We start from the raw sequence: 25,354 nt of genomic DNA on the forward strand, positions 1-25,354 counted from the left end.
ATAAGATAATTTGAACACACTTAAATATGCATGGTCAAGCACAAGAAAGTAGGAAAATGATAGTCTTTAAATAGGTATTGGATCAACGAACAAAGCACGGATGTCATCTTCACATATTCCGGATGTGTGTATCCATCTCCATGTTTGTAAAACAAATATGATGCTCGAGCGAAGTTCAAATGTCGTAAGAGCAGATCTCTTGGGATACATGTTGGTCTCATGCATTCTTCATTTACATCCTTCCATGCATCCTCCAGCAGTTTCTCAAATGCTTTAAGCGTAAGTTGCTCTGAAAGGTTGTGTTGCTTCATGTAGCATTCAACGCTGGAAGGTGCATGCTCTCTCAATTGCTCGAACTTCAATTAGAATGAGCCACCAAAATAATTGTTAAATTCTGTACAAGACATTCAAATAAATCTTTTTATTAAATGATTACCTTATGTGATACTATGTCATCATGAGACGACCAATAACATTTGTAGCCTGCATAATTTTGGGATCGTTTCGCTGCCATTCAAATGCTTCTATCCCTGCAATTTTTCCCATTCCTATGAATGATATTGTTATTAAGGGATCAAAGGTAGACGTCTTCATTGCAACGCTCATATACTACTCAAATGTTGGTACATAACCATCATGGTACCATTTCACCTCAGCTTGATAGTTGGTCACCAGTCCAATGAACTAATTATGCGACCAATGTTAAAACATGAACAGATATAAGTTACAATTAAATACAAGAACCAGTTGATAGTTGATCTTACAGCATCTCTTGCATAAGGGACACCGTAAGATCTTCCTTCCTTCCTAGCCTCCTCAGCTATTTCATCAAAAACAACTAGCACAGTCTTGCAAATAACTTTGGTGTAATCATGCAACTCATCAAGAGCACTAATGTCCCATCTGAATATTAGAATGGATATGCATGAATATTAACTCTGGTATTATTGAGATGACTAACCATCGCATAGTAAGAATTAGAATCATATGCATCTCATTACATTTTTAACGCGTCTATAAGACGTTGAAGCTCTTGAGGTGTCCCATAAGCATCAAATGTGTCATCTAAAATTGATAGAAGTAAGATCATCTTAGTAAGAATTATCCGCCACTTTGTGTAGCAAGGTTCAAAAAATAGGTAATTAATCCATGTGTAGATCTCCACATATCTCTCCCTTGCATAAGAAAGTTCAGAGGAAAACTTATTTTCCTCCCAAAACCTGCAACATAAAAGTCCCTTTAACATGCATGCAAAAAGTCATCAGGAATCAATCCTCAAAGTCATACAAAAAGATTTATATATATACCTTGTGATTTGGCTGACCTCCTGTTTATGAAGAATTTGTACTTGATTAAAGTCTAGCTTTGCAAACTTAAGAAGGGGCTCATCTCTGGACTCCTCTTCCTCATAGAAAGAGATATAGGTCCTTGCCGCTAGCCTTGGAGAGGATTTGTTCAATGGCTGATCAAGGGCGTTGGTTATTAGCTTGGCAACAAGCGGGGAAAATTTCTTTGCCGATGAGTTCAAGTTTGCAGTGGTGAATGCAAGGGCTTCCTCTAGTACACATTCCCCATGAACTCTCAGATGGCTAGCTTCGTACAGACTTAACATTCCCTTAGCATCATCGATCAGAATTTCTTTCAACTTACCATCAATGTCTTTGAATTTGTTGAAAACATCTGATATTCGCAAATTGGATTGGATAATAACATTCATAGTTATTTCAGTATTCACATGCGAATGTTGTTATTCTTACCGCAAGACATTTTGAAACCATATTGTCTGAAAACTCGAAAGACAATAGAAGTAGAGTTTAAGTCAAGGTCATTTCCTGCAACAAGAACACTTTGGAGGGAACTGAAAATGCTTTCCAATTGGTTTTGAATATCATTCTCAAAGTGATATGAAACACCAAGGCGGAGCAGAGTATCTATGAGTTTAACATTCTCAATGGGATCAGCCGTAGAAGCCTTCAGCATGTCCTTCACTTTCTCCTTCAATGGATCTATTTCTTTGGTGAAAGAATCAAAGACCTGAGACTGCTTGAAAAATTAAGTAGAATACACATCATAAATAAGAAGGTAAAGTACATGTGTTTGCAAAAATATGTAGAAGATTACCAAGTCGCCAGTTGGAGGAAATGATCTCTCCATATGTTTTTGGAGAAAGATGGCATTGGACGGAGAACTTCGCCCTCCTCTACGGACTGCATATTTCCTAGGAATATAATTGATAAGTAGAAAATTCTTTATCTTTGTTTTTTCATCCTTCTTCCCAAAACCCGGGACATATTTATAGACATTTATATATATTTTAAAATGTTAACTACATCATTTATCATTCAACTTTAGACGACATATTGTTTATAACACTGAATTTTCAATTACTTTAATTATAACATTAAAATTTAATTTTCATTTCAATCAGTCTGTTTAATCATCTTTGAGTCGAATGTTCAATTTGCTTTGGGAGGAAGCTTTCCAACTGTAGAGCCAGTGGATTCTGTTTAATATATTCATAATATTATATTTTAAAGAAAGTATTTTGAGAGTAAAATATTGATGAGAGTATAAAGGAGCCAATGAATTGATGGGAATAAAAAAAATTACAAACAATTGTATTCAAAAGACCAAAATGAGTAAAATGCAAAGTTAAAGGACCAAAAAGGAGATTACAATTTTAGTAAAAACTTAATAATTGAAGTTACATACGTATTCTATTGTGGTATATGAGCATTAGTTCAAATTTGGTAAAAAAACAAACTTAAAATAAAGGACGAATTGAAGAAATAAGGAAATTACGAAAAAATTGAGGGATTAAATTGAAAAATAAAAAATTTGTTATAAAAAGGAGGAATTGAAAGTACACATGTATTCTACGATAGTTTAGGAGCATGTAGCTCAAATTTGGTAAAAAATAAAAATGGAGTTAAAATGGAGAAAATTAAGAAATAATGAAATCAAAAACTAAATCGTAAAACTATCAAAATACTTAATCAAATTTTTGATTTTCTGAGTAACTCAAAATTTCAAAATTTCAACTTGACTCGAACTTCAAAACCGAATTGACAATTATAGTTGAATTGAATAACACGAATAACTAAAAATTGAACAAAATCAATTTTTCAAGTTGAATTAAATTTTGCTCACCCCTATTTACTTCTGCGTCTTCAATAGAAAAATATTTAATGCAAGAATAATTAACCCAAAAGTTTAATGCCAAACTATCTTTTGGTGGTTTTGGGAACGGCTTCCAAACTTTTACATAATACACTACAAGAAATTTCTATTGTTATAATAAAATTATTTATCACTAAAAGTAATAAATTTGTCACGATATATTTATTTTGATGAATTTTATTGTTACCATGTTTGTTAGAATAACTTCGTTATGTAAAGTATATTGTGACGAAATTGTGTTTGTTACCATTTTATATTATTTATTGTAATGATGAAATTTTGTTACTATAATTAACTTATCATGACAAAGTATTTGTCACAATCAATTAACTATTTCGTTATGAGAAATACGTTTTGTCATAATTAACTTGCATTTTAACATCAAACGTGAGGGTTTTTGTGACAAAAATACATATTGCAATTAAAAATAATTTCTCATCATTTATATTTCGTCAATAAATATAATTTATAGAAATAACATATTTGTTAAATTAAAATATTTATTTTATTACAAAAATAAATTTTGTCAGAATTAACTTAAATTATAACATATAATAAAAAGGTTTTCGTGACAAAAAGACATATTACAGTAAAATTTAATTTCTCATTACTTTTATTTCGTGACGAAATAAATTTTACTTAATTTCTTATTTTGACTAAATTTAATAAGTTACTTTGACTAAATAATTTTTTACAGCTTATTATTGTGAAATAATATTATTTGTCATAATTTTATATTGATAAATTAATATGTGTTTAAATTGTTATTATGACAAAATAAATTTGTCATAATTTATTATTATGAGAAAATATTGTAACTAAATAAATTTGAAATATTTTTTATTTGGACTAAATTTGATATGTTATTCTAACTAAATAAATTTATCGTAATTTGTAAATGTTGCAAAAATAATTTATGGCATAATTTATTTATGTTACAAAATAGCATTAGTTAAAATTTATTATGATAACTAACAATATATTTAAAATATTATAATAATAAAATTAATACTGAATATTATTAGAATAAACATAAAATGTTTAGAATAAAATTTACTAAAAGCATAAAGTCATTTTCTAGAAATACAAATAAGTTAAATCCATCATGACGATCCATAAATTCTTCTGCACTTACATTTAAATAAAAAAATAAATTAAATTAGACTTTTAAAAAGTATTTTAAAATATCATATAGAATATATTTTATTATTAAAAAATAAATTATAATTTTTACCTTGAACTTTGATTGGGAAAAATATCAATATTTTGATTGCTGAAAATAACATTATTTGAACCTATCCATATTATAATAAATAAGTGTGAGAAAAGAAAATAAAAAAATTAATAAATTAATAAATCAATAATAATATTAATAATACTAATAAATTAATAAATAAATAATATTAGATTAGTCTAGAACTTTTTTATTATTATGAAAGGGATCGTATTTTATTAATACAGGAAATAAAGATATAACTAAGCCCTAAAGAAAAGGCAACCAGTGGACTCCAAAAAAAAAAAGATGAAAAAAAAATAGTTAGAGAAAATATAACACAAAAGAAAAAAAACTCTAATAGATGAAAGAAAGTTATAACTTCTTACTCTGAAAACTAAAACAAAGTAATCATACAATTACTTCTAGATTATGAAAAATATTTGTTGCAATTTGATCTACTAACTACCATTGATCTTGATGAGCTTAAATCTTTATATATGAGGTTCACACTATATTAATTATCTATTCTCAAAAACACCACAACAACGACTCCCTAAGAACATTAAAACCAAAATACAGTCCTAGGTCCAAAAAATAATTCACAAAAATAACCCTAAGAACATGCAAAGCAAAACACAATCTCAAACCAAATAAAATAATTCAAGTTATATTGAAGCTATATACTGTTTTTCCTTAATAAATATATTTGTTCTTTTGTCTTTATTCAGTTCACACTATACATTCATAAAATAAGAACAATTTGTTCTCATTCTCACCTCTCCTACCTTAATTGATCATTGACTCATCATTTGTATTGGATTTTGATTGTTTTTGTTGATTACGATCAATCATAATGAACGAGGTAACTTTCACTCTCTTGCTTTTATATATGATTTTCTAGAAAGAACACAAATATAAACTATAATTATGATTATAGATCAAATATAAAAAGAAAAGCAAAGAAGAATTTATTGTTTTTTCCCTTCACGTTGAAGAAGAAAGAAAAAAGATGAAGTAATGACCTAGAACGGTTAAACAAAAATATAATTAAGGTTTGAAAACATATTATTTATAAGATAAATATAAATAAAAGTTTCTCTAAAAATTAGTTTCCACTAAGAGAAAAAAGAGAAAAATTTACCTCTCAAATTACTTATTTATTTTTTTAAAAATATATTATTTAATAATATTATTAAGAAAAACTTCAAAATTCCTAAAAATCATATTTGAAATTCGTGAAAAAATTTATTATATATATAATATATATATATATATATAATATATATATATATTCTAAATCAAATAAACAAATAATAATAACAAAATTTATAAAAAAATAGTTTATTTAAAAATAAAAAAATAAAACTAAATTTATAAACCCTTGCAATTCAAAAAAATATTACAATTTTTTTATCATCTATATCAGTACATGATTTTTTTATCATTCATACTAAAATAAAATATATTAATATATATTAAAAAATACATAATCAATAATCCATATAAAAACTATATTTAAAACATAATTCAAATACATTATATGAAATTAGATCCGATAAACTTGATCCATATCGAATATTATATTTATAATTAAACATAATCATTAATTTATTATTTTTTCTTATTCAAGGAAAAATATTATATAGATAATTAAATATTAAGAACTAGTTAAAATTTAAATTTATAAATAAATTTTTCATTTTTCACCAAATAAATCAGATCGTAAATTTTTTGAACCAAAATGATATGAAAATGGTCACAAACTCTAACACGTCTTATAGGTCGGTTTAAGTTAAATTATTATCCCTGAATGATAATTTAATTTGAATGAGGTTGAGCCTAAATGATAATATATATTAATTAACCGTTACTTACGAATACAATTCTCCTATCCTCATTTTATACCCCTATATATGTGTTCATCACTCATTATAACACGTGTAATATAATTGTTCAATAACTTAATGAAGTTTGTCATTTTTATTTTTTATTTTTCATTTAATAATTTCTTTTGTCATGTAAAATAAAATTTTTAATAAATTTTTATCAATTGTATTAAATTTATTATATTTGATTTATCTATTATTTTATAAATTATATTCTTAATTTATAATTAAATTTGTTTTATAAAATGTTGAATATTTTATTATAATTCATTTGGATTAATTTTATTTTTTATTTTTATTTTAAATTTTAACTTTTTGTATTTTATTTTAAAAATATTTTGTTTTATGTTTTCCTGATATTACGTGATAAAATTTTAAGTTTTTTATAAATATTTTTCAAATAAATAGTTTTAAATTAAATAAAAACAATTAATAATTTTCATATATTATGTTAAGTTTATTTTGATTGTTTTAGATAGAAATACCTTTCTATCAAAAAAATAATTAAAAAGAAATAAAAACAAAATTTGATTTAATTTGTAGTGATTATTTTATGAGAAAATAACCTCACTGACCAAAAATGCCTTATAATATACTATTTTAATCAACTTTTTTTGTATTTGCCAAAATGACCAACTAAATCGCAATGCGATCGATAATTCGCAACGCGATCTCCGGTATCGCAAATCAGTTTCCAGATTCGCAACGCGAACTTCGACTATCGCATTGCGATTTACATATTCGCATTGCGATAGTCCAAGTGTTGCGATAGTCGAAGTTCGCGTTGCGATTTATTCCAAATTCGTTGCGATAGTCGAAGTTCGCGTTGCGATTTTCCAAATTCGTTGCGATAGTCGAAGTTCGCGTTGCGATTTACATATTCGCGTTGCGAAAGTCATACTCGCATTGCGATAGTCATACTCGCATTGCGATAGTCATACTCGCATTGCGATAGTCGGAAAATCACAACGCGAATTTGAAAAATCGCAATGCGATAGTCAGAATCGCGTTGCGAATCTTGAAACTGATTTGCGAATCTCATTATTTTTTGTGATAATTTTTTCTTGTCATAATTACTAAAACTTATAGTCACAAAATTTGTCACTATATGTCATATTTTTCTGCGCCAAAAAATGGAGGAAAATATTTGTGACAAAAAATAGTAACAAAATATATTTTGTCACCATATGCTACACAAGTTTACTAATTATGAAAAAAAATATTACAACGATTTTAGTTTTTTCACAATTATATATATTTTTCTTATTTTATGTGATGCTTATTTATTTTCTCACAAAAAATTATTAGTAGTGAAAAAAATAATTTTGACAAAATTAAATTTACACAATAATAGAAATTTTTTGTAGTGACAGTGAAAATTTGTACAATGTAATCTTTACCTTGTTTATTTATTTATTTATTTCTCTGTATATTCTTTCATTGCCATTTTTTAAAGAGTTTTTAATCCAAACCCAATACATGAAACTTAAACGTGTTTATTATTTTTTTATATCTTTTTTTTCCTAATAATGGAGTGTGTTTGTCTCGTTCTCATTTTTTAACCTTTTTTTCTATTTTTTTAGCTTGTCACTTTACTAACTTAGTCCGTTCATCATCACCTAATCCATTAACAAATCTATATCCCATAATTAAAAGATGTCTCAAAGTTAGATAGCTCAGTTTTAGATATGAAGATCTTGTTAGATCGCCGGTAACGGAAAAGTAATTATTGTTTAGAGGAATTGAACTGGCATTGAGTTGTGGAGGAATCTGCTGCGCTGTTATTTTCGCTGTTAGGGTTCTTGCATGAGCTCACGTTTTATGAGTGAAATGACTGTTATATAAGAGGGTCATCCCTATTCTCAAAATGAATGAACTCTTTTGTTTTAGCTTCACTATTCTATAAAACTCTCGTGCTCTCTAAATTCTATTTTATCAACAATGCAAGATTTCACACAAGGACTCGAGTCTGAGATATTGTTTAAGTGATATCAAATTGCTTACCACTTGAACCAACCCCTGTTAATAATAAATATAAACAATACATATATATTCTCTTATATTTTTTCATATGCTATATACATATATCATACAGAGTCGAGGGACTCGACTCAAACTTAAAAACCAATCCACTAATTACTAAAAATTTTGAGTTACTATTCGATTTGTATTTTACAACTCGATTTGAACTTGAAATTTTTTTAGTCGAGTCGAGTTTATGAAATTAAAACTCAAAGTTAATTCGAGTCAAATTTTCTCGAGTCGAATGGAATCAAAAATCAATTTTTCAGGTGAGTCGAGTTTTGTTTACCCCTAAAAAAGGCAACCGATGATAACAAATAAATAGAGAATAATAATTTTTTTATTAACTGTAGAAATGAATTACAATAGATGATCAACACATTACAATGATTGTGTATTTATAATATAATATTAACAAATCTAACAAATTCTTAATTAATTGCCAACTATCATCAAACTATTAACTGTCTAACATTTACCCTACTTCTTCGACCTTGTTGAGGTAAACATGAGAACTTAAGTTGGTTCTTGATATTGAAAAAAAATGTATTCTCTTCATTTACCATCCTATCATCGAGAATCGAAAGTACAATGTTTCAGTTCGTTCTACTTTAAACGAGAATCAAAAGTGTGACACTTCCTTCTATTCTACTTTATTCACCTTTTTTTCTTCTTTCATCTGGAAACTCCTTGTTGAATCAAAATTGTTTTTCCCTTGAAAACAACACAATTATGTTTCCAAAAACCAATAACTCAATTCATGTGTATCAAGCACTCAATAACCAACTTAGCATCAAGCCAACAACAACATCCAACAAAAACAAGTCATTTAAGAAGATTGAAGCAACTGAATTAAACTAACAAAGAGTAAACTAAGAACAACTCTCATGATAAAAACAACTTCCAGTAAACTATACCATGATTCAACAAAATGAAGAACCATAGAGTAATGTGGAGTAATCCAGATCCCTTACCAGAAACTGAAAACAAACACGTACAACTGATGAGAACAGATCCAATTTGAAGAGAATCACCATATCAATGGCTCAACAATCGAACCACAAACAACAGACTAATCTAACATTAATCTACTAACAGTATCTGTTGAAAAGTCTTAATGCACTTTCGGTGCATGTTGAAAAAAAATGAATTAAAAATGGGGCACCAAAAAATTAGTTGGGTTTTAGTTGAATTTGGACAATGGTAAAATCACAATTTAGTCATTGTGCTTTAGGGTATTTACAAGATTAGTTCTTAAGCTTCAACTATAAATACCCTAACCCATTTAACTTCAAAACCATCCCAAAGCATTCTAGCTTTCTCTCAATACTAGAGAATTTAGAGAGTTTCTTGAAAGTTATTTTCTCCTTTTCATCAAGATAGAATTATCATTGTTTTCGCCTTGTTAGATCGAGAGAAGTTGTAATTCCTATTTTCTCATAGTGAAATTCTTCTACCGGTGCCCATGGTTTTTACCCTATATTATTTAGGGGTTTTCCACGTAAAATTTGTGTCTTCTTTATCTTCATTTTTATTTTCTCAAATTATCAGTTACGATTTTGCTCTATCCGATAGTCGTATTCCATAATAATTGGCATCAGAGCCAGATTAGAGTGTGTAATATCTACTTATTATCTTTGTGGTTGCCACTAAAAGGTGGATCCTCCAACATAAGAAAGTAAGAAGGTATTACCCATTCTTTAAAGGTTCCAGAGAACTATTCACGATATTGAAATAGTGGGAGCTATCCGTAATAGAAGCTATGGCAACGAAATTTGATATTGAAAAGTTCAATGGGAGAAATTTCTCATTGTGGAAATTGAAGATGAAGGTCATCATGAGGAAAGACGGTTGTCTAGCAGCAATAAGTGAAAGGCTTGTAGATTTCACAAATGACAACAAATGGATCGAAATAGAGGGGAATGCTATGGCAAACTTTCATCTAGCATTAGCAGATGAAGTATTTTCAAGCATCGAGGAGAAGAAGACAGCTAAGGAGATATGGGATCATCTCACCAAATTGTATGAGGCCACATCGTTGCACAATAAAATTTTCCTTAAGAGGAAATTGTACACTCTCCGGATGCCAGAATCTACTTCAGTGACGGAGCATTTAAACACACTGAACACTTTATTTTCTTAGCTTACATCCGTAAGATGTATAATAGGAGAACAAGAATGGGTTGAACTTCTACTTCAAAGTCTACCTGATTCGTATAATCAACTCATCATCAACTTGACAAACAGTAATGTCACCAGTATAGTCTTCGATGACGTTGCAACTGTTGTTCTACAAGAAGAAAATCGGTGCAAGAACAAGGAAGAAAGACAAGTAAATCTGCAACAAGCAGAATCGTTGACAACGATGAGAGGGAGATCAACGGAACGTGGCCAAAGCAGCAGTCACAAACATGGTAGATCAAAGTCAAGAAGCAAGAAGAATTTAAAGTGCTACAACTGTGGAAAGAAGGGTCACTTGAAGAAGGATTGTTGGAGTCTAAATAAAAACTTCAATCCACAAGGCAATACCGCAAACACTTCAGATGATGAAGATGATCTGTGTTGTGAAGCGTCAACCACCGTGAAAGGTAGAAAAAGATTTACAGATATATGGCTCATTGATTCGAGAGCAACATATCACATGACCTCAAGAAGATAATAGTTTCATCATTATGAACCTTTCTCAGGAGGATCTGTGTATAGTTGCAATGATCATGCCTTAGAGATCGTTGGCGTGGGAACCATCAAATTGAATATGTATGATGAAACAATTAAAGTTGTTCAAGATGTGCGACACGTGAAAGGCCTGAAGAAAATTTTATTATCCTACGGATTGTTGGATAATAATGCAAGCAAGATTGAAACACGGAAAGGAATCATGAAGGTGTTCTGTGTTGCGCTTGTGGTGATGAAAGGCGAAAAGATAGCAACAAACTTGTACATGCTGAAAGGAGAGACTTTGCTAGAAGCAGAAGCCTCTGTTGCCTCATGTAGTTCAGATTCTACAATGCTATGACATCAGAAACTTGGACACATGTCAGAACAAGGAATAAAAGTCCTTGTAGAGAAAAAGCTACTTCCAAGCTTAACAAAGGTATCACTTACTTTGTGTGAGCATTGCATAACAAGTAAGCAGTACCGATTGAAATTCAACAAGTCAAATTCTAGAGGCAAAAGTGTTCTAGAATTGGTTCATTCTAATATATGGCAAGCACCAGTTACATCCCTAGGCGGAGCAAAATACTTTGTCTCATTTATTGATGACTACTCTAGGAGATATTGGGTGTACTCTATTAAGAAGAAGTCATACATGTTTTCAACTTTCAAAAACTTCAAAGCGCTGGTGGAACTTGATTCTGGAAATAATATCAAGTGTTTTAGAACATATAATGGAGGAGAATATACAAGTAAAGAATTTGATGACTTTTGTAGGAAAGAATGCATCAAAAGATAGTTCCCAGTGGCGAACACTCCTCAACAAAATGGAGTGTCAGAGCAGATGAACAGAACCTTGTTAGAAAGAACAAGAGCAATATTGAGAGATGCATGCCTAGAAAAATCATTCTGGGTAGAAGCAGTCAATACCGCCTGTTATTTGGTGAATCGAGCTCCATCAACTGCAATAGAGCTGAAGACACCAATGGAGATGTGGACTGGTAAACCATTTGATTATTCAAACCTCTATGTATTTGGAAGTATCGTGTAAGTGATGTACAACTCCCAATAAATTTCAAAGTTGGATCCAAAATCCAGGAAATGCAAATTCTTGGGGTATATTGATGGAGTAAAGGGGTATCAATTGTGGGATCTCACTATCCGCAAAGTGATCATCAGCAGGGATGTTATCTTTGTAGACGATAAACTACAAAGAAAAGAAGACGATGATAGTGCTAAAAATTCAGAGACTACACATATACATGTGGAAAAGAGGTTGAACAAGGATATTATTTTGAAGCAGAACCAACACATGATGAACAAGAACCAGAGAGTTCTGAAGCTCCAACAACTGGTCAATCAGATCATGTGAGAAGACGTCCCAATTGGCACTCAGATTATTTTATAGAAGGAAATATTGCATGATGCATTTTAACAGAGGACGGTGAGCCATCAACATACTAGAAGGCAATAAACAGCTCAGATGCTTCACTGTGGATGATGGCGATGCAAGAAGAAATTGAAGCCCTTCATAAAAATAATACATGGGACCTTGTGCCACTACCACGAGGAATGAAGCCAATTGGTAACAAATGAGTTTTCAAAATCAAGCGAAATGGTGACGATCAAGTGGAGAGGTATCATGCAAGACTGTTGGTCAAAAGACATGCTCAAAAAAAAGGTACTGATTTTAATGAAATATTTTCTCCTATGGTTCGACTAACAACAGTTCGAGTAGTTTTGGCAATGTGTGCTAAATTGAACTTACATCTAGAGCAGCTAGATGTTAAAACAACTTTTCTTCATAGAAATCTTGAAGAAGAGATTTATATGCTTCAGCCTGAGGGTTTTGAAAAAAAAGAAAAAAAGAACTTGGTTTGCATGTTGAACAAATCTCTGTACGGTCTAAAGCAGGTGCCAAGATGTTGGTATAAGAGATTTGATTCCTTCATTATGTTCCTTGGATACAACAAACTTAATGCAGACCCTTGTGCTTATTTCAAGAGGTTTGGTGATAGCGATTTTGTTATATTGATGTTGTATGTGGATGACATGTTGCTTGCAGGACTCAACAAAGATCATATTGAATAATTGAAGGCACAACTGGCTAGGGAATTTGAAATAAAGGACTTGGGATCAGCAAACAAGATTATATGGATGCAAATTTACCGAGACAGAAATAATAGGAATATTTGCCTCTTACAAAAGAATTATTTGAAGAAGATCTTGTCAAGATTCAACATGCAAGATTGTAATCCAATTTTTACCCATCTTCCTATCAACTTCAAATTATCCTCCAGTATGAGTCCTAGCAGTGAAGAAGAGAGGATGGAGATGTCTCGAGTACCGTATGCATCGGCAGTGAGAAGTTTAATGTTCGCTATGATATGCACAAGACCAGACATTGCACAAGTTGTGGGAATGGTTAGTCGGTACATTGTAAATCCAGGCAAAGAGCATTGTAATACAGTAAAGAGGATCCTGAGATACATCAAAGGGACCTCAAATGTTGCATTATGTTACAGAGGATCAAATTTCCTTATCAATTGGTATGTTGATTCTGACTATGCAAGGGATTTGGATAAAAGCAAATCTACTACATGATATGTGTTCAAAGTTGCTGGTGGAGCTGTAAGTTGGGTTTCAAAATTGCAATAAGTTGTGGCTACATCCACAACAGAGGTAGAATATGTAGCAGCTACACAAACCAGTAAATAAGCAATTTGGTTGAAGATGCTATTGAAGAAGCTTGATAGGGCCGGTTTTGGGACTGTGCGGGCTGCCCAACCGCACAGGGCCCAATTTTTGTAAGGGCCTCCAAAATTTTTTAAGTCTTTTGTATATATGTGTATTTAGGATGTTTGGCCCAAGAATTTTCAAGTCCAAGGCCTACATTATTACATGAAGATATTTTTTACTACTATTTAACGTTTTCTTATAGTTATAATAAATTTTAAAATATTAGTGAACTTCTTTATATACCTAATATTTTATTTTTAAAAGGCCTATTTTACTGTTATGGCATAGGGCCACCAAAATTTACAAGACGGCCCTGGAGCTTGGGCACAATCAAGAGTATGTCTCTCTCTTTTGTGACAGTCAACGCGCCATCTAGCAAGGAATCCAACATTTCATTCAAGGACAAAGCACATACGAGTTCAATATTATTTCATTCGTGAAAAGGTGGAAGAAGGGACGGTAGATATGCAGAAGATCCATACAAAAGACAATATGACAGATTTCATGACGAAGGCGATCAATGTTTATAAATTTACTTGGTGTCGATCCTCTTGTGACCTGTCAGAAACGTAAGCAACATGATGGTACAAGGTAGAAAAATGGTGTGAAGATGTGATTGTTTCAATCAAATCTTCAAGTGAGAGATTGTTGAAAAGTCTTAATGCACTTTCGGTGCATGTTGAAAAAAAAATGAATTAAAAATGGGGCAACGAAAATTAGTTGGGTTTTAGTTGAATTTGGACAATGGTAAAATCACAATTTAGTCATTATACTTTAGGGTATTTATAAGATTAGTCCTTAAGCTTCAACTATAAATACTCTAACCCATTTAGTTTTAAAACCATCCCAAAACATTCTAGTTTTCTTCCAATACTAGAGAATTTAAAGAGTTTCTTGAGAGTTGTTTTCTCCTTTTTATCAAGAGAGAATTATCATTGTTTTCTCCTTGTTAGATCGAGAGAAATTGTAATTCCTATTTTCTCATAGTGAAATTCTTCTACCGTTGTCCGTAATTTTTACCCTATATTATTTAGGGGTTTTCCACGTAAAATTTGTGTCGTATTTATCTTTATTTTTATTTTCTCATATTATCAGTTGCGATTTTGTTCTATTCGATAGACATATTCCGCAACAGTATCAACATATTCTTCTTGAAACAAAGATGTGTAACATCAAAGAAGAAAGCAACACTGTTGCACAATCTCGTATACACCTAAACGCTCATTCATGCATTTTGACAAACAGTTTACACGCAGTAAATGCTCAATTGAAACAATGTTAACTTTGATGAACAGAAACAGGCCAAGCAAGAGAGCAAAAAGATCTCATAACAGCACAAATGAACAACAAATTGGCGTTCGAGGAACAATCGGAGATAACATGGACACGACAACAAGACAGCGGTAAATCTGATATATGAGAGTAATCTGCAGCAGTGACTGCGAAGACATTATCAACAATAAGAGGGTGACTAACGGCAGTGGAAGCAGTCACGATGGCGCCAGCAAACTCCAAATAACGTAAGAAAAACAACGTTAGGGCCGTTTGTCGAATGATACCATGATGAAATCTTGATGATCCAGTACAAAAGTCGAGCATTACTAAACCACAGTACTTAATGAAGAAGAAAAAGGTAATCAATGATAACAAATAAATGGGGAGTAATAAGTTTTTTACTAATGGGATAAATGAATTACAATAAATGATTAACACATTCGAATAATTGAGTATTTATAACCAAATATTAATAATCTAACAAATTCTTAACTAATTATCAACAAACATCAAACTATTAACTGTGTAGCAATTGCTCACAATAAATATCGGTAATACAATAGATAAAAAATTGCGAAATAATATTGACAAAGATCAGCGAGGATATTTTAAAATGGCAAAAATATGATAAATTAATCTATGTTTAATTGATTGAACTCACGTGGTGAAATTTTAATTCAATGTTTTTGAATGACATCAATCACCATCAAATTAAGACCTAATTGACTATGAAATGTTAATTTTTATAGTATCATAACTATTATATGCGATTTGAGTTTCATACATATTATTATAATTTTTCTACCTGAGTTTTAGTATTGTTCGACTTTCATCATAAAAATAAAACGAAGAAATCATTTAGTGATTTTAGAGATAAAAGAAAAATTCATCTTCTTAGAAGTTCTGGATTTAAGTTGTGAAGTACATAGGATTTGGGTGCATTATTAATAAATTAAGAAAATTTTGAACAAATACTACGTTATAATCTTCATACTATTAAAAACAACTCTCTCATTCATTTTTTCTTCACACTCACAAACTCTCTTAACCTTTCTTTTTCTTTTTTCTCTCCACTCTTTCTCAAAAACCTTTTTTTCGAAGGGGGAATTTTTCTATGTTATTCATTGATTCGAATTGCATACAAAACAACATCAAATCGATCGGGGTCTCTTTAAAAAATCTCCTGAAACCTATGTAGAGGAAAAAGTGTGTCCACACTCCAATGACAAAAACCGAACGTGAGCAATACACTTACAACATTGAACCCATACAAAATCACCAGCCAGCCCACAAAATCCTCAAGAAACCAACCAAATAGAATAGCAACCAATGTCCAAAGACGAGAGGATACCTAAGCTGGTGTGGCCTTGATTAATACCACACTCGGGGTCGAACGCACCGAGAACCAAACAATTCATCAAACCCAACTTTTCAGAAACTAGCATTAGGTTAGGGATGTAAAAAGCTGACCCGGCCTGTAAAACAACTGAAATCAACTCGAGTTAAAACTATTTTTGACATGAGTTGTGGCGATCAGAAACCGATACGTGTCGAAACTGGTGTTGACTTGAACCCGAGTTGGACCTGAAATTGTAGATCTGAACCCGACCTGTACCCTATTTGAGAACGACCTGAACTCGAATTGAATTGAAAATATGATAACCGAACTCGACTTGCATCCGACTGATATGAACTCGAACCCGAGACTAACTGGTAAATAAATGGTATTATCCGACCTGTTTTCAACCTGACCTGTTATGAATCTGACCTATAATTGACTCAACCTGTAAATGATCTGACTTGTTATTGAACTGATATGATATTTACCTGACTTATATATTACCGTTGATGAAATTATAAGATTTTAATGAAGTTGTGAGATTTTGAGTTTAAAGTAAATCAAGCTAATTAATATGATTAATTTTTATATGTTATAATAAAATATTAATTATTATAATTAAATTCATAAATTGACTTATTATATTAATTATAATTCTTTAATTATGATTCTTATGTTATAAATCTTCAATATAATCATTAATTTTATTTTATTAAGTAATTTATTGGCATTGAACATGATTAATAAAATTAATTTAAATGTAAACTATATAGTTTAATTTATGTTTTATGTAATAATTAATTAATAATGTAAAGAAAATTTATCTAAAAATTATAACATACATATATAACATAATATAAAATATGAATTTAATTGATATTGAAAATATGAGTAACATTTGATTGAAAGTTTGAATAACATAAAATATATGACAGTTCAATACAATAAAATGAATAAAAACAAAGTTAAAATTTAAGCTCTCAGATTTTCAAATAAAAGTTTTATAAGGTTAAAAGTCTTACTTTGCTACCAGAAATTTCTTCATCGAGTTTTTGTATCAAAATATCTAAATGTTGCCAATATTGTTAAATTACGGGCAACTTTTCAACTTTAAAAGTCAAAATGTCACCAACATAATTTAACATGAATAACTATTTAGAAAAGAATTTACAAGTTACAACAATTTATTTAACTCAAACCAACAATAATTTAGAAGGCAACAACAGGCAGCATGCAGCAACAACCAACTGGCAACAATAGGCAGCAGGCAACCAACTGGCAACAATAGGCAGCAGGCACCATTTCTACATTAAACAAGCATGCAATTAGTGATACAACCAAAGGAAATACAATGGCCAATAGTATCAAACATTTCCGACTTTACCAAACCCTTACAGAATCAAACATTCAACAAACATTTAATAACATAAACAATATCAAGTAGAATCAGGAAAAAAACAGCAAGAAGCATTTATAATGATGCTTATTGTAACTAGTAAGGCACCGTACAACAAACAAAAACATTAATAAACATATCGAAAAATTAATTAAATAAACATAATAGATATAAAAATTAATGAATATATATATATATATTAATAATATATATAATATATAGTTCATATATATTTGTTCATATAGTTTATACATATAGTTTATAGTTTATATAGTTTATATATATAATTTATACATATAATTTATCTATTTAGATTATATATATAGTTTATATAAATAGTTTACATAATTTATAGTAATAAACTATATAGTTTATATATAGTTCATATATACTTTATATTGTTTATATATAGTTCATTAATAAATTATATAGTGTATATGGTTTATATATATAGTATATATAATATACAATTAGTATATAATTAGTTTATACATTGTATGTAAATATAAACTATATAGTTTATATATAGTTCATATATAGTTTATATTAATAAACTATGTAGTTTATATATATTATAATTGTTTTAATTTTTTAACTTTTGAAATGAATGTAATTTACTATATTTTCTTCATATTTTACAATTATTTCGATTACATCCTTTTGTGTTCTTTAATTTATTTAAATTTTAATTCGTTTACTTTTATATTTATTCAATTTAATCCTTAAATTTATATTTGCATATGAATTTGGCCCATTCTTATTTCTTATTTATATTTTTATAATTGGCTTACTTCTTATTTATATTTTTATATTTGGCCCATATATTTTTTAAATGGGTATAATTTAGTCATTTTTATATTAATTTAAATCTCACATTTTAAAATTATTTCGATCCGATCCCTCATCAATGCGCGTTGTTTAATTTATTTAAATTTTTATTTATAATTTCATGTTTTTTCAATTTAGTCCTTAAATATATATTTTTTATAAAAAGTGAACCATCATTATTTATATTTTTAGAATTTACTCTAAATCATATACAATTACAAATTACAATTCAACGCTCATGAAAGGCAAAAAATAATTAATTCAAAAATAAAAAAATGACTCGACTTGAACTCAATATGTATTTGATCAAGATTTGACCTGAATTTTATCTGTCAATGATGTGAACCAATCTGAACGAGATCCGACTGAAGTCTATCTGAACCTGAATTAACTTGGTGTTTAACTGCTCCAGACATGAACTAACATCGAACCACACTGAAATTAACCCGACCTGAACCCGAACTGAATCTGGTGTCAAATCAACCTAAAAATGACCCAAACTGATTTAACCTGGATCCGATTTGATCTGAGTTGAACCATCAAATTGACCTGACATGACCTATATCCGATTTTACCTGACCTGACAGGATCTGACTAAAACCTGAACGATTATCCGATTTTAGATCCCCACGTCAGGTGATGCGCCGAACATCAACTACACCATCAAGCTATGCAACAGGCAAGATAGAACATCGAACATCTCCTGATGCTCACTACCACAAGAGCAAAGCCCCTCAGGAATATACAAACCAAAGCAAGCACATATACTTCACAGCAGAATAGCAGAAATCAGTTTTACTAAAGCACCCAAACCACCCAGATATATCAACATACGACGCCAAGAGAACAGTAAAATTATTAAACAGTATTAGATTATCTTCTTACAGAGATAAAAGCATTTGTAACCCTTCTAAAATCACTAGAAGAATAGCACAAGTCAGGCCAGTTCCAATTACTCCCACAACCAATCCTCGACTCATATAAATGATCTTCGTTACATCCGCTCTTATTGGACATAACATCGTTCATGCATGACCAAATATACCAAATGAAACCAAAAAAGCTAAATTATTGATCATTTTACTTGATTTGTTGATTGGATGGTCAACCAAATATGAAAAAAAGACTCGAACTTCTCCTTGACACACAACATGAAAATGTCAGTTAGAGAATCATCTTTTCCATGCTCCACAAACTACCTCACATTGACAAAATAGATGGTTCACCATCTCCTGTTCCTTAAGGCATAGAACACAGCTGCAAGAACCCAAATTCCATATGCCTCTTTTTTCTAATTTCACAAGAACCAACAGCCTTTGTGAGACAGCTCTCCCCGTAAGGAACTCTACTTTCAGTGGAGCTAGATTGGCCCACACAAGCTTCCAAAGATTATCACACTCCGACACATCAATTGCTATAATAGAGCAAAATCTTCCCGGAGTATACAACCCATCCAAAGATCCCAACCAATATAATCTATCTGCCTCAAGGCATCCTTGTGCCGCTACATTAAAAGTTTGTAAAAAGTCATCCTAAGAGTGGATTTCCCAAGAAAATAGGTCTCTCCATGTTCTACTTCCCCTTACCATTAGTCCTGTAGCTGAACTCCGATACCATTCTGGATTTCCTGATCTCTAGGCCATATATCCTAGGAAAAGCCACATCTAATGAAAGGACGCTAGTCCAAAAATCAATGGAATTCATCTCCCCTAGAGAGACTCAAATGTCCTTCTTAAACATATCATCCTCCTTATTCAAGGGCTGCATAATACCCCTTCACACCCACGACATTTTATTCGAAGCCAGTAGTAGGGTAGGAATCAATGAATCAAGCGCGTAACCATGCTTTGCCACAACCACTTATCTCTACAAGCTGTCAGGTTCACGACCAAACCTCCAAATCCACTTGTTAAGAAGGACACGATTCTTAAGGTGAATGTTGATAATACCCACGCCACCATGTAGCTTTGGCTTACATAAACTCTCCCACTTCACCCAATGAATGGGTCTGTCACTGTTCGAGCCCCATAGAAAGTTCGATATGATGCTATTCAACTTAGAGACCACACAAATTTACGAAAACAAATTTTATCAATGTTAGTCGACCCCATATGATAATAGTTTTCCTTTTCATCCGGCAAGACGACACAGAAATTTGTCCACAATAAGCTTCTAGAGGTGAAATTTCCTCAATTGAGCAAAAGGCCAAGATAAATTGTTGGGAGCTTCTTCCAATCACATTTGATTACTTCCGCCCAAGACGAAACATAATTACGAATAGACTAAAGAGGCTCTTAACACCACAAAAACAAGGGACCAGCCAACACTACTAAATATACGACCATCGCCTGAGCTAGTACAGCTGCTAGTACAGGACGCAAACAAGAGGAAAACAGAAAACGCCAACAAGATCACCATCACGCCTGTTTAATGCAAATAAAATCAATTTTTCGAGTTGATTTAAATTTTGCTCGCCCCTAATTACTTATGTGTCTTCAATAGCAAAATATTTAATGAAAGAATAATTAACCCAAAAGTTTAAAGCCAAACTATCTTTTGTGTGGTTTTAGGAACAGCTTCCAAATTTTTACTAATAGTGAAAACTTGTACAATGCAATCTTTTCCCTTGTTTATTTATTTATTTTTCCGCATCTTCCTTCATTGCCATTTTTTTAAAGAGTTATTAATCCAAACCCAATACATGAAACTTAAACATGTCTATTGTTTTTTTATATCTTTTTTCCCCTAATAATGGAGTGTGTTTGTCTAATTCTCATTTTTTAACCATTTTTTCCTATTTTTTTAGCTTATCATTTAATTAACGTAGTCAGTTCATCACCTAATCCATGAGCAAAAATCTATATCCCATAATTAAAAGATGTCTCAAAGTTAGATAGCTCAGCTTTAGATAAGAAGATCATATTATTAAACAACTTCTTAAATAAATATGTCATTTCAATCATCTCATAATTGATATTTAGACATATTTTATTAGATTAAACATTGATTCACGATTTAGTATAATTCGTTTAAACAATTTATGTTTATAGATTTTGATTAGAGAGTAAATTCAGTTCAACTGTGTAATTTTTTGTTAACTTGTATGCACTCACTCTCAACCATATTTTAATATTTACGATGGAAGCCAAAATTTTAAAGCTTTTGGTACACAGAATTTTGAGGACTTCGATGGAGGCGAGGCTCTGTCTTGGTTGCCGGCAACTTCCATGGTTTTATCAGTTTCTAGGGTTGAAACGAATGTGTTTTTTCCCCTTTTTCTCAGCAATATGTAATTTTTATTATAACTTAGAGATTAAAATCTCTCAAACCGAGAGCCTCATTAAAAACCCCCTAAACCTAGATGGGGAAAAGAGTACTCAACAGGTGGGGTACAAATAACCGAACCAAAAAAGGACACGAAAACAACTCTCGTCATGCTTTCAAGAACATAAATGGATCCTACGTCCAATTTATTCTAGTACCACACTAGTTGGTATTATATAGAACACATCGAATAAGATAATTTAAACACACTTAAATATTCATGACCGAGCACAAGAAAGTAGGAAATGATAGTCTTTAAATAAGTATTGGATCAACGAACAAAGCACGGATGTCATCTTTCACATATTCCGGATGTGTGTATCCATCTCCATGTTTGTAAAACAAATATGATGCTCGAGCGAAGTTCAAATGTCGTAAGAGCAGATCTCTTGGGATACATGTTGGTCTCATGCATTCTTCATTTACATCCTTCCATGCATCCTCCAGCAGTTTCTCAAATGCTTTAAGCGTAAGTTGCTCTGAAAGGTTGTGTTGCTTCATGTAGCATTCAACGCTGGAAGGTGCATGCTCTCTCAATTACTCGAACTTCAATTAGAATGAGCCACCAAAATAATTGCTAAATTCTGTACAAGACAAATTCAAATAAATCTTTTTATTAAATGACTACCTTATGTGATACTATGTCATCCATGAGACGACCAATAACGTTTAAAGCCTGCATAATTTTGGGATCGTTTCGCTGCCATTCGAATGTTTCTATCCCTGCAATTTTTCCCATTCCTATGAATGATATTGTTATTAAGGGATCAAAGGTAGACGTCTTCATTGCGACGCTCATATACTCCTCAAATATTGGCACATAACCATCATGGTACCATTTCACCTCAGCTTGATAGTTGGTCACCAGTCCAATGAGCTAATCATGCGACCAATGTTAAAATACGAACAGATATATGTTACAATTAAATACAAGAACCAGTTGATAGTTGATCTTACAGCATCTTTTGCATAAGGGACACCGTAAGGTCTTCCTTCCTTCCTAGCCTCCTCAGCTATTTCATCAAAAACAACTAGCACAGTCTTGCAAATAACTTTGGTGTAATCATGCAACTCATCAAGAGCACTAGTGTCCCATCTGAATATTAGAATGGATATGCATGAATATTGACTCTAGTATTATGGAGATGACTAAGCATAGCATGGTAAGAATTAGAATCATGTGTATCTCATTACATTTTTAACGCATCTATAAGACGTTGAAGCTCTTGAGGTGTCCCATAAGCATCAAATGTGTCATCTAAAATTGATATAAGTACCATCATCTTAGTAAGAATTATCCGCCACTTTGTGTAGCAAGGTTCAAAAAATAGGGAATTAATCCATGTGTAGATCTCCACATATCTCTCCCTTGCATACGAAAGTTCAGAGGAAAACTTATTTCCCTCCCAAAACCTGCAACATAAAAGTCCCTTTAACATGCATGCAAAAGTCATCAGGAAATCAATCCTCAAAGTTATACCAAAGATATATATATATATACCTTGTGATTTGGCAGACCTCCTGTTTATGAAGAATTTGTACTCGATTAAAGTCTAGCTTTGCAAACTTAAGAAGGGACTCATCTCCGGACTCCTCTTCCTCATAAAAAGAGATATAGGTCCTTGCCGCTAGCCTTGGAGGGGATTTGTTCAATGGCTGATCAAGGGCGTTGGTTACAAGCTTGGCAACAAGCGGGGAAAATTTCTTTGCCGATGAGTTCAAGTTTGCGGTGGTGAATGCAAGGGCTTCCTCTAAGTACACATTCCCCATGAACTCTCATATGGCTAGCTTCGTACAAACTTAACATTCCCTTAGCATCATCGATTCGAATTTCATTCAACTTACCATCAATGTCTTTGAATTTGTTGAAAACATCTGATATTCGAAAATTGGATTGGTTAATAACATCCATAGTTATTTCTAGGGTGTAAACGAGCCAAGTCGAACTCGACTCGACTCGAAAACTCTGAAATTGAGTTCGACTCGACTCGAAAACTCGCAAGCTTAAAATTTATAAGCTCAACTCGAACTCGAAATCCTGAACAGAAGCTTGTGAACAGCTCGAAATGAAAAAAATCTTAAACTTAACTAGATTAAAACCTCAAACTCGAACCTAAACTTTAAATACATGAAAGTCTTTCTATATATTTTTTTTAAAAATCAATACATAAATATTAATATTATTAATAATTTATTTTAAAAAATAAAATCTTAATATATTATATTTTCGAGCTACTCACGAGTTCTTCGAGTCGAGTATCAAATAGATTCGATCTGAGTATTTATCGAGCCTTGACCGAATCGATCTCGAGTAACTCGCGATCTATCTCGTCTCATTTACAATTCTAAATATTTCAGTATTCACATGAGAATGTTGTTAACCTTACCGCATGACATTTTGAAACCATATTGTCTGAAAACTCGAAAGACAATAGAAGTAGAGTTTAAGTCAAGGTCATTTCCGGCAACAAGAACACTTTGGAGGGAACTGAAAATGCTTTCCAATTGGTTTTGAATATCATTCTCAAAGTGATATGAAACACCAAGGCGGAGCAGAGTATCTATGAGTTTAACATTCTCAATGGGATCAGCCGTAGAAGCCTTCAGCATGTCCTTCACTTTCTCCTTCAATGGATCTATTTCTTTGGTGAAAGAATCAAAGACCTGAGACTGCTTGAAAAATTAAGTAGAATACACATCATAAATAAGAAGGTAAAGTACATGTGTTTGCAAAAATATGTAGAAGATTACCAAGTCGCCAGTTGGAGGAAATTGATCTCTCCATATGTTTTTGGAGAAAGATGCCATTGGACGGAGAACTTGGCCCTCCTCTACGAACTGCATATTTCCTAGGAATATAATTGGTAAGTAGAAAATTCTTTATCTTTGTCTTTTCATCATTCTTCCCAAAACCCGGGACATATTTATCGACATTTTGTAATCACCGTTCTTTTTTCTCCAAGCCTCCACGTCAGCAGCTCCACCCGTGGTCTTCCATGCTCCACGTCCATGGCCTCATCACCAAGCAATGCAAACAAGAGGACAAAACATCAGCAGCACTCTTTTTATTTATTTTACAAATGTAAAAGGGCTAATATAAAACCCAAGAGAGAGGAATGAAAGGAGGCTTCCTCCCCCCACTCCCGATTTTTCGGTGCTAAAAAAAACAGATTGTAAACTCTACTTCCCCATTACTTTTTCATTGGAAATAGACAATCAATTGTGTGGTTTTAGGAACAGCTTCCAAACTTTTATATAACAGTGAAAACTTGTTCAATGTAACATTTTCCCTTGTTTATTTATTTATTTATTTCTCCGCATCTTCCTTCATTGCCATTTTTTTTAAAGAGTTTTTAATCCAAACCCAATACATGAAACTTAAACATGTCTATTGTTTTTTTAAATCTTTTTTTCCCTAATAATGGAGTGTGTTTCTCTCGTTCTATTTTTTTTACCAGTTTTCTCTATTTTTTTAGCTTATCACTTTACTAACG

At 31.4% G+C, this 25,354-nt stretch overlaps 1 long non-coding RNA gene and 2 pseudogenes across 1 annotated transcript; 1 reads left to right on the top strand and 2 right to left on the bottom strand.

Annotated features, from left to right (window-relative positions):
• Window positions 1-66: 66 nt before the first annotated feature.
• On the bottom strand, window positions 67-2,157 carry LOC120126347 (annotated as a pseudogene).
• On the top strand, window positions 591-17,784 carry LOC120126348. Its single transcript, XR_005516453.1, has 3 exons — window positions 591-723; window positions 11,755-11,757; window positions 17,774-17,784. It is a non-coding gene; the product is annotated as an uncharacterized LOC120126348 (long non-coding RNA).
• Window positions 17,785-22,106: 4,322 nt separating this feature from the next.
• Window positions 22,107-24,759, bottom strand: LOC120126345 (annotated as a pseudogene).
• Window positions 24,760-25,354: the final 595 nt, after the last annotated feature.

Source organism: Hibiscus syriacus, unplaced genomic scaffold (assembly GCF_006381635.1).
Source record: "Hibiscus syriacus cultivar Baekdansim isolate YM2019G1 unplaced genomic scaffold, ASM638163v2 tig00110458_pilon, whole genome shotgun sequence".
In the NCBI taxonomy this organism is placed as follows: Eukaryota; Viridiplantae; Streptophyta; class Magnoliopsida; order Malvales; family Malvaceae; genus Hibiscus; species Hibiscus syriacus.